Genomic DNA, 12,294 nt, shown 5'->3' on the forward strand with positions numbered 1-12,294 from the left:
CATAACCGTGCAGGGAACGTCTCAGATTACCAGTAACATTCGTGTCTGGTGAGCTTTTCTTTTGCGTTCCGGTGGGAAGGCAAAAGAAGTTCCAGAAAGTCATGGAACTTAGGGTGCATGTAAACAGGGCGGCACATGTAGTGCCCCCACCCCCCCCGAATGCATCCCCATGGTGGCAGAGCATGGGTAAAGGGCCCCCTTTGTTTCCCCTCCACCAGTATTTTCATGGTGGTGAGGCCACCATAAAAAAGGCTCGCGGTGGGGAAACTCATAATACACTCGTTGGAGCGTGGCGGTCCAGCCTTGCATATCATATAGGCTCTCTGTGTTGCGCCACCACCTGGGAACAGGAGTTCCCTGGCACAGCCAGCGAATCGGTGACCGGTCCTAATAGATGTGCCACCATGCATCTAGCGGTCCAAGATCGCCAGACTCAAAATCAGACCCTAAGTATTCATGGATAAGGTTCCCCCAATCCAAAGCCTCGTTCAATACTTTGCCTACATAGGTAATTTGAAAACTTTACTGAGCTTTTTGCATTCTGTTATGTTACATCCTCAGATTTCTTATTGATTTTCAGTCATTTACGTATCCACCACTGTAGATCATCCTCAGAATGAACTTTCACTTGTTTCCACTTTATCACTGAGAACTTTCACACATCTTATTATCAAAATATTTTAAAGATAACAGTTAATATTTTCCTCTGTGGCAGATGAATATACATTAATGAATTTTTAAATTTGCTTATATGAAACACAGCATTTGCAATGCAATAGGTCTCGCATTTGCGAGAGTTTAAGCTATTGGCATTGTAAATGACAATGCCTTTTATTTAAATAAAAGGCATTGTCATTTTTCAAAAATTATTATTTCTGTTTATTATCCAGCTTGTAACAGATAGGTACATAGCCCCAAATGGGACCAAGCAAATCAGTTGGTACAAAAGGGCAATACAAGCATTTACATATAAAACAATCCCCAAACAGAACAGACCCACCACCGTCCCCACCCCACACCCCGGCAATGAATGAGTTATCTTAGCCCAGTGTTGCAGATAACCTTCGACACAAAGCAGTCCTAGATGGTGAGGCCAGTCCCACCACATCAAACAAGTGGCACATCATTACAACTGTCTATGGCAGATCCGTATTTCCAAACAGGTACCCTGTGAGTGGAGCCCAAAAGTCCTTAGGCTGCGAGTCCTCAGGCATAAGTCCCCAATTGGTCCCTGCAATACAGTAAGTCTCAGACCCACGTTTTCACTGTCAGGAGAGTTTTTGCCCCCCAGCATTGCGCCAAAGCCTGCTTGGCAAATACAGTAGAGACAGCCACCGGTCTCCAATTACACTGCTTGAGGTTCTTTACCCAACCCACTAGGCAAACATCAGGCGCACATACCACAGTTTCCAGCACCACCTCCGTGAGCACTCTTGTGACCCGAAGCCAGAAGGCATGTATACCAGCACAGTGCCATGCAAGGTGCATAAAATCTGCATCATCCTGCCCACACCGCAAGTAGCAAACACTCTCTCGTAGCCCAAATCTACGCAATTGAATGGGTGTGTAATATAGCTGGTGCAAGTATTTGAAGTGTAAATTGCCGTCAAGCAACCCGCCAGTGTACAGCAAAACTTCCAGGCATCCAGTGACAAGGAGACCCCTAATACTGTGTTCCATTTATTGCAGGAGGGATTGTCATGAAGGTCCCTCTCCCTCTCCCTCAGGGAGGTATTATACAATTTGGTTATCAGCTCCTTACGTGATTGACCTACTAGCACCTCCTGCAGTGCCAGTAGCGTTTTTGACTCTGCTGGATAGTTGGGATATATAGCTTGGACAGCATGCCTTGTATGCACATATGTGAACCCCAGCATCATGTCGTAATTCCGTCCGCCCTGTATGTCGGAAAGTGGTCCGAACTGACACTGGTTGTAGAGATCACCCATCTGTGCAATCCCCGCTCTTCCCAAGGTTTGCAATGCATCCTGCTCTTGTACAGCGGAAATATCCGGATGTGCAGCAAGCGGCAACGCCGTGGCTTAGAGGTAGCCTAGTTGCATTCTTTTAGCCAGAACTTTCCATGCCCACGCAGTGCAGTGGACAGGGCTGATCTCGGTCCGCAACCCACCCTGTCCACCCAGCAGCGCAGCTGCCACCAATGGCACAGGGAGCACCGAGTCTGCCTAAACAGCAATGTGTGACTGGAACCGCTGCGGGAAGAACCAGAAGTGCGCAAACTGAGCCTGAGCGCACAAGTAGTATAGCCTCATGTCAGGAGCCTCGCTCAAATGGCTCCACCAGGACATCCCAGCTGCACCTGGCCTTCTTACCTACCCATACAAAAGAGAGCAGGGCTGATTGAAGCGTATTAAACAATGTGATATTCAGTTGAATCGGGATATTAATAAATAAATAAAGAATTTTGACAGCTGCAATTCGATCAGCCAGTGAAAGCGGTAGCCTAGCCCATCTTGCCGCCTGGTCAGAAACCTGAGTAATGACACGTCCATAGTTCATAGAGATCACCACATCGGCGTCTCTATGCACCCAAACATCCAGATACCGTACCGGGTCATTGGACCACGTCAGTGGAAAGTCCAACTCCACTTCACGGGTACCAGCTGTCAGCGGGAGAACCGTCGACTTTGCCTAACTTATTCCTAGACCTGAATACCTTTCAAACTTCACATACTTGCGGAGTAATTCTAGTAAATACATAGCCGACTCACGGACATACGTAGCATATCATCCCCCAACAGCGAAACCACCAGCGGCCGCTGGCGGAAACGCAACGCCACCTGAGCATGCCTTTGGTGCAATTTACAGGCCAAAGGCTCCAATGCGAACACAAAAAGTATTGGCGACAGGGGGCAGCCCTGCCGCATGCCTCTATTGATTGGGAAAGCTTCAGACACCCAGTCATTCAATCGCATCTGCACCACTGGCGCATTATATAGGAGGTAGATCAACTTGAGAAGGAAAGGTGGCAGGCCCATGCGCAGCAACACAGTAAACATATACTCCCACTGCGAACGCCTTTGCGGCATCAAGCAACACCGCTACCACCTGAAAATCCGACTCGAAGTAATGTAAAGTGGCGAAAACAGTGTGCAAGTTGTGTATCAGCGACCTGGTGGGCACAAATCCCGACTGGTCCGGGAGTACTAAGTAGGAAACAAGGGGCTGAAGCCAGCTGGCTATCATTTTTTCCAAGATTTTGGAGTCAATATTAATCATGGAAAGGGGCCTATAGGAGTCGCGCACATTTGCTGCTTTGTCCGGTTTCAAGAGCATAACAATAAGTGCCTCTCTAAGTGTGGGTGGAAGGGTTCCAGCCTCATACGCCTCCGCAAATACAGCCAATAATCTAGGGGCCAGGTCTTCTGCAAAAGCCTTGTAGAACTCGACATGTCGGGAGGGAAGAGATAGCAAGTTTGACGTCTTCGATATCAAATGGCTGTGTTAGGTATTCTCGTTGGTCGATCGACAACCTAACTAACGCAATAAGAGTTGACGTCATCTGCTGGGGCATGAGCCTGTTTCCTGTAAAGATCAGAGTAGAAGTCTAGCACCACTTTACTAATCTCTGGTGTGGTGAAGTGTGCCTTACCCTCCTCATCTAGCATTTCAGTTATGTACTCCTGACTCCGGGGGTGCCACCAGTCGCTACGCAAGGGAATGACTGGGCCTTCCCCCCGCCCATAGTAACATGCCATGCTACAACGCAATCTATGTACCATCTCCTTGTCTACTGTCTCATTGTGCTCTGAAACAAGGTCCTGTATCTTAGCCAGCTTTTCTGGGACAGGATCCCGCTCATAGTCACGCTCCAGAACAGATATTTCCGTTACAAGCTTACTAATTCTGCGACGTAAATCTTTCAAAACCTCAGCTTGCGCACCAATACACACACCTCGTATTGTGACCTTAAATGCTTCTCATAGGACTCCCGTGCTATCTACAGTGCCGTCATTTTCCTTGAAAAAGTTACTGATCGTTTCACCCACAGTGCACCTAAAAAGTGGATCAGTCAGTGAAGCCTGTTGCAATCACCACGTGAACGGGGGCCTCTCACATTCAGGAACACGCATTTCAAGAAGTACTGGGGAAGGATCTGACAGAGTTTTCGCTAAATGGTTTACATCAACCACCCAGGTACAGGCAACCTCAGAGATAAGCCAGTAGTCCAAATGGGACCACGTGCCATGCGCTGTAGATATAAAGGTACTTTCTTGTGTTCCAGGATGCCGCATTCACCAGACCTCATGAATTTTCCCAGCCTCTAACTAGGCATCATGATTCTCTGGCTCATATGGCCAAGATGCCTTATCCCAGGGAGGCTTCTTTACCTGGGTTACTGCCGATCATTTCTGCGCGCATTCTCTATATACACCACATACTGGATGGCATAGGTCTTTTCCTGGACTCATTATGATCCTTGCTATTGCACAGACTAATATATCCAGAGAGCGAATACCATGCTAAGAACTGGTTAACACTGGACCACAAAGAGATAGACCCATTACCAGCTAATAGTCTAAGGTACGTTCACTCCTAGATGCCTCTCGATCTACTACTGACATACTTCTTCTGCCACCGCCTCTACTGACCCAGTTTCTTCCCACACTAGGCTTCGTTACTACCGAACCCTTTACTTATTACGCCTACTTTTTTCTGTGATGCCTGCTACATGCCATCATTAATCGGTAAGCTGGCCATTTATGAGACATTTCTTACCTCGTCCTAATCACTGACACCTGGGTGTTTGTGAATTACTCTCAGCACTTATGGTCTAAAACCCCTTTTGGGCTCTGTTGCCTTTCCACTCTTCACTGATCCTCACTGATATTTTCGCTCTCTCCTCTCACTGCACACTTGAGCCCAGGCTCATCCTCCCGACTCAGGCATCACTCGGGATCACGCATGTCCCAGTCACGCTTTCAGTCCTCCCTCTCCTTCTTCCCTATCTGCCCTCTCTTTCACTCTCCCTTTTGACTCCTCTTTAACTCACACACTGAATACTGCAGTCTTTGATCTACATTTTTTAAAAAACACTTGTATATTGTATGCCATTACAGCCCTGAAGAAGCCCTTGTTTGGGCGAAACGCGTTAGCTGTTCCCAATGAATGCAAACCAAGCGTACCCAAAATAAAGCTACATAAAGATTTTCACCAACGACTTGTAACTGTTTGTCAACTTTTATAAGTTGCAGCTCTTTACCTGTTACTTGTTCGTATTGCCTCTCATCCACCCTCTATACATCTTTCCTTAGGGTACTTATGGACTTACCTGAGATGAGTCCCAAGATACGTCGTGGGGCAAGATTCAATTCAAGACACCACTTCTTTTTCAACCGTCAACGCACTCTGGACATCGCTCTGGACATCAAGGCTGCAACTGGGAAGACTCCTGCTGCTCCTGATCTCGTTACCCTGCTTGTCTGCTGCAACATCCATGCCTGTGCATCATACAGTAATCTTCAAAAGCCAGTGGGCATTGAAGACACCTGAAGGAATCTCCCTTGAAGTGAAGGAGTCACTTCCCTGCATCTGCAGGCACTGTAACTAAGCTGACCGGTCTGCTGATCCGAGGCTCCCACGAACTCTGAAAGGCTCAGCAACACAGGTGGTGGTTCTTCACATCCCTCGTGGCCTTCCCTGTACTCTCACCAAGTTTGAGGCAAGTATTCCTTGTTGAGCCGCAGGAACCGAACCCCTGTGCACTGCGTCGACATGCGATTGCAAAGGATTGTTGGCTTCCTTCCACCAAGATCTTCGGGCTCCAAGTAACCCCAACCTCAAGCTTCTCCAGTGACCAAGATCTTCATCCTCACTGCATCTCATGCACCGTGGGCCTGCATCTTTGGCAAGCTGCTTAAGGTCCTCCTGTGACTCCAGTGCCTCCAGCCTGTGGGTCCTCTTGAGAGTCATCTTTAGATTCTTTGGGCTACCCTCATAGTTTAGGGCCTGCCCTGACTCCCCTACTTGTGGTGAATCAACTGGACCTTGCTGGTCCCGACACTGCACCTTCTTCGCTTTCCACTTTGTTTGCACTCGCCAAAGTTTATTGGTGCTCCCGACGGATGGCGACCCCTCAACTCCTGACATCCGACGTGGGACAGCTTGTGAATGGCTCCTGGTCTTCCACTGCATCACTTGGCCCTCACAGCTGCAGCTCCAAGGTCACTGTCATCCTTCCTGCAACATCCGACCTCCGTGGGCATTCATCTTCCATGCCTCCTGGTCACTCTTGGGTGGCATAGACTCTGTCCCCTTTGCTTGCAGCTACTTCTCAACTTGAATCCACCTTTGGGTTCCACCGGACACTTTCACCTTCTCCAGCAGCGGCTTCTTCCTGAAGTCTTCTATTGGGTTCGACTGCCGTTTCTGACGCCACTTCATACCTATGCACCAGGCTTCCCTGGTGTAGGTATCCTGCTTCCTACGGTATACACAGGTGGGGTGGCTCTCCAACCTTATGTCTTCCACTGGGTTTCTTCAGGGTCCACCGGGAAGGGTTCTTCTTTAAAATTGCAACTGCGACTTACCTATTGACTTGCATTGATCCCACAGTCGTGTTTCCACTCTGCACACGTCCTCCGTGGGGTTCATGGTCACTTAACTTGGGTGGTTCCTTGGGTCCCCGGCACTTTTACGTCTTCTGGGCATAGTCTTGACTCGAATCGTGGTTCACATACCAATATTTTAGTATATGGTTTGGTTTCCCCCTGGCAACCATTGTGTATTCCGTGCTACTTACCTGTTTCTATTGAAAAGCATTGTGTGCATTTTGTATATCTCCAGCTAGGAGTTTTTTGTATGTGTTAGTGAGTGTCTTAAAATAAATACATATTTTTAGAAGCAAAACTGTGGTTCTTTTTCACTTAATCTGTACCTATAAGATTATGTTCTGATAAAACAAACTACTTTACACTCCTTTCGGACTAAGCCTGAAGGCTGTTCTCCACAGCTACCACTTAGAGAGCTTTCTAAAGTTGTCTAAGACCACTAAATCACCATAAGGGTTGTCTGGATTGGTGCAAGGTGCCCGCTTACATAAGTCTACACCATATACTAGGACAGCTTTTCACATCTATGACAACAAAAATCAGCATTTGGGATCGAAGCGTATTACCATGCAGAGAACTTTTCCATCCCAACCAAAAACATAGCATCAAAGCTTCCAATGTAAACCACAAGGTCACAGGTAAGCTTTGCCTTTGAAAGTATTAATCCCTTTTTGGTCAGTAATGTGAACAATTTAAGCAAGAACTTAACTTCTGTGCCACCATTACCAATAGAAATCTAGGTGCAAAAGTTATTACAGTAGTGTAGCATCTGGAAGGGGCTTTCTAGAGCAGATATTGGTACACTGTCTAAAAAAACATAAGCATGCACATGTACTTATCCATGTGCATTTTAATATGTCAGCACAGCAAACTGCTATCTTTAGTAGCTCTAAGTCTGCGAAGCAACTCTTGGTGATTTTAGTCTTGCAGATAGATCTATGTGACCACATGACTAACAAAGACCTTATACACATTATGATTCAACAGTTGTGGTAGATATGAGAGAGTCCATACAGCTGCATGCCCCAGGTGGTGGCACCCTACAATAGAATGTTTCTTCCCTAAAAATAAGTATAGGGAATTTGGAAATGACAGTCCATATCCTCAATTCTTAAGCGAAAAATGTAATCTTATTGAAAGGGAGTTTGAGCTTCCGAATAACACACCCTGGCTTAGCTGTAAAAACTATAAATGTCTTATAAAGGTTTAACACAAACACGTATTACTTCCCCACTCCCTCTAACACCCCTTTTTGGTTTCTTTATTCTTGCGGTTCTGTAATATTTACCAAGTACCTGTCCGGCCTGTCCACTCTAGGTATGCCTAAACCCACCTTTTCTCGTCACAACTTTCCCTACTGAGCTAAGTCAAGTACCATACACTTTCGTACTACCAGTAAAACATTCCACTGAGGTATTATTTCTATCTCCCATACCTCAATACTTAAACAACCACTGCTTCAACACATCTATCAGCTTCATCAAATACAACCTGTTCCAAATCATTAACAGATGAACCCCATCATGCCAGAAAAGAATGGGTAACTTGTACTCAATATACACATGGGAAAGAATCCCAATACCTTGCAAAACACCCAACATTTCCCTGTTGACACCTTTTGTAGTCATAATAAGGGCCACTGACATTCTTACACCCTTACATGGTATACCTGGCAGCATCAATATCAGATCAGGCCTTGTTGTGGCAATTAGATTGAACATGTAGTTGCAGTTAGTTCTACTTCAAAGCTCTATTTGCTGGGGCCATTTAGTTGTTTTAAGTTATTTTCAATTAGCGTATAGACGTTTGGCAACATTACAAATTGCAAAGTGTGACCATTCTTGTACTGCTAGGGAATTTCCCCTTGGCCTGATTGGGGTGTTCCCTAGCCACTCCAAGGCTGGCCAAATACTTGCAATCTGTTAAAAATGCCCGTACACTACATCTTGAAGATATACATTTTCATGGCCATGGGGTATTTGTATTTGCAAAACCAAGCTTAAACACGGTCCAAAACATGTTTGAAACGTTCTTAGTACCTCCCTTTCTGAATGTTCTGAAACCATTAACTTTAAGAAAGTTCCAGTAATTCCGTTCAGTTTCTTATACAAGATGGAAGAACTTCCTTTTGACAACTTCAGGTTTGTTTCTGCAACGTAAAAAGAGCTTCGGAACTACTTCTTCTTGCATCGCAATTAGGTCCTGCTCCAGAGTTCCAGTGCTCTGCTGAAAATAGTGTTCTCCAGTTCGCTGTTTTCTTCAGTTCAACCTGACCAACATTCTTGTCAGCCGGGAAACAGCAGTTACAGCGGATGCATTACAACGCATGCTTTTACCCCGCATGCCATTACAATGCAAATGGCTTGTTGCGGGGGGGGGGTATAAGGTGTTGAATTTAACTCCAACACCTTCCCTACTGTTGCACACACTGGAGATGGAATAGTAAATTATACGATTCAAACATCCAGCGCGTCCCGACAGCAAGTTGGGGTAAACATGTTTGTTGTAACGGCATGCGGGGTAAAAGCATGCGTTGTAATGTCATACAACCCTGTCAGCCACAAGTAGTGATTGCCTGCTTCAGACCAAGCACCATCTGCCTAGACCAGGAGTGTTTTTGCCCTGTGGCTTTCTTCCCCTTTTGGTTTTCCCCCACGGAAGCACTTCACTCCACATTTCATACAGTGTGGAGAAAAAGTGACTAAAGAAGGGCAATGTCCAAACCTCATCCCGGCCTAGGCCAGGAAGAATATTTCAGTGTCCAGTTATTGACAGGCTACAACGCCAGAGATAAAATTCGGGTGAATTACCTATAGATCGCAGTCTTGTGATGGCTTCAGTATTGCAACATTAAAGTGAGGAAATTGACCTCTTGGCAGAGAATGAAGCATTAAAACCGGCCTTGGCAAACAGAGAAATGACATTCCTACAGTTGGTTTAAATGCCTTGTGCTTTTCTGGGGATCCTACTAAGCTACAATAATTTTTGATGGCCTAACAGTTTACTTGCCATGTCAGTTTTCTTTTGACACAGCCAAGGTCAGATTCTTCATTAGCTCAAGTGAGGCCTCCTTGTCTTGAGCTACACCTTTAATGTCTGCCAATTATCCTAGTCTAAATATTTATCCAGTATTCCTTACTCTGTTTAGGAGGATGATTGAAGGGATTCATGGGGAGTCTTTTGCTGAAGAAGGCTTATATGATAATACACAGGAAGGTATGGATGTCCTATCATAGGTCACCTGATTACGTCATCTTGCTGCTGAAACGACCTGGGTTAAGAGAACACTTATAGGTCATGCCCCTGGCTCACAAGAGATTGGAGGATGAAATTCAGGATACATTGGTGAGATCTTCATGATCTAAGACTTTGCTGGAGCTAATCAAGTTGCCCATGAAGATTGAGCACTGTCTGAGTGAAAAATAGCCCAAAAGAAGAAAGGTCAAGAGGTTTGCATCTAGAATATAACCTCAAACTATTCTCTCCAGACGTCCTGGTCCAGTAAGTTCTACAGTTCTTAGTTCCACTGAGTAGCCAATGAATAATGGTACTACTTCCTGATGTTGAGAAAGAGAGAAGAAGGAAGGGTGTACTCTGTATGCATTACAATGATCCTACAAAAGGGGGTGGTAATGGACGGAGCATCTGAACCAATCAAACACTCACACCCAGTCAAAAGATCTGGGTTTAATCCATCACCGTTCTTTAGCCCACTCTGCCACCCCAGTTCAGACATGGCTATATGCAAATCAGTCTGACCCTGTGCCTCATGGGAAGAGTCCAGCCCGAACTGCCAAGCCATGCCTTCCCTGGACCAGAAACAAGCTTCTGAGGACCCGTTTCTGGCATTCCAGCCGTCTTCAGCCCGGCTTGCTTGAATCCAGTGGCAAAGTGAGCAAGGGACTCACGTCTGAGCATACCCTGCCACACTTATGGCGGCCAAAAGCGGTACAAAAGGGGATGGTAATGGACGGAGCATCTGAACCAATCAAACACACACACACAGTCAAAAGATCTGGGTTTAATCCATCACCGTTCTTTAGCCCACTCTGCCACCCCAGTTCAGACATGGCTATATGCAAATCAGTCTGATCCTGTGCCTCATGGGAACAGTCCAGCCCGAACTGCCAAGCCATGCCTTCCCTGGACCGGAAACAAGCTTCCAAGGACCGGTTTCTGGCATTCCAGCCGTCTTCAGCCCGGCTTGCTTGAATCCAGTGGCAAAGTGAGCAAGGGACTCACGTCTGAGCATACCCTGCCACACTTATGGCGGCCAAAAGCGGTACAAAAGGGGGTGGTAATGGTCGGAGCATCTGAACCAATCAAACACTCACACCCAGTCAAAAGATCTGGGTTTAATCCATCACTGTTCTTTAGCCCACTCTGCCACCCCAGTTCAGACATGGCTATATGCAAATCAGTCTGACCCTGTGCCTCATGGGAACAGTCCAGCCCGAACTGCCAAGCCATGCCTTCCCTGGACCAGAAACAAGCTTCCGAGGACCGGTTTCTGGCATTCCAGCCGTCTTCAGCCCGGCTTGCTTGAATCCAGTGGCAAAGTGAGCAAGGGACTCACGTCTGAGCATACCCTGCCACACTTATGGCGGCCAAAAGCGGTACAAAAGGGGGTGGTAATGGATGGAGCATCTGAACCAATTAAACACTCACACCCAGTCAAAAGATCTGGGTTTAATCCATCACTGTTCTTTAGCCCATTCTGCCACCCCAGTTCAGACATGGCTATATGCGAATCAGTCTGACCCTGTGCCTCATGGGAACAGTCCAGCCCGAACTGCCAAGCCATGCCTTCCCTGGACCGGAAACAAGCTTCCGAGGACTGGTTTCTGGCATTCCAGCCGTCTTCAGCCCGGCTTGCTTGAATCCAGTGGCAAAGTGAGCAAGGGACTCACGTCTGAGCATACCCTGCCACACTTATGGCGGCCAAAAGCGGTACAAAAGGGGGTGGTAATGGACGGAGCATCGGAACCAATCAAACACTCACACCCAGTCAAAAGATCTGGGTTTAATCCATCACCGTTCTTTAGCCCACTCTGCCACCCCAGTTCAGACATGGCTATATGCAAATCAGTCTGACCCTGTGCCTCATGGGAACAGTCCAGCCAGAACTGCCAAGCCATGCCTTCCCTGGACCAGAAACAAGCTTCCGAGGACCGGTTTCTGGCATTCCAGCCGTCTTCAGCCCGGCTTGCTTGAATCCAGTGGCAAAGTGAGCAAGGGACTCACGTCTGAGCATACCCTGCCACACTTATGGCAGCCAAAAGCGGTACAAAAGGGGGTGGTAATGGACGTAGCACCTGAACCAATCAAACACTCACACCCAGTCAAAAGATCTGGGTTTAATCCATCACCGTTCTTTAGCCCACTCTGCCACCCCAGTTCAGACATGGCTATATGCAAATAAGTCTGACCGTGTGCCTCATGGGAACAGTCCAGCCCGAACTGCCAAGCCATGCCTTCCCTGGACCGGAAACAAGCTTCCGAGGACCGGTTTCTGGCATTCCAGCCGTCTTCAGCCCGGCTTGCTTGAATCCAGTGGCAAAGTGAGCAAGGGACTCACGTCTGAGCATACCCTGCCACACTTATGGCGGCCAAAAGGGGTACAAAAGGGGGTGGTAATGGACGTAGCATCTGAACCAATCAAACACTCACACCCAGTCAAAAGACCTGGGTTTAATCCATCACTGTTCTTTAGCCCACTCTG

The sequence above is a fragment of the Lissotriton vulgaris genome, chromosome 3_1, assembly GCF_964263255.1.
Source record: "Lissotriton vulgaris chromosome 3_1, aLisVul1.2, whole genome shotgun sequence".
NCBI classification, from domain to species: Eukaryota; Metazoa; Chordata; class Amphibia; order Caudata; family Salamandridae; genus Lissotriton; species Lissotriton vulgaris.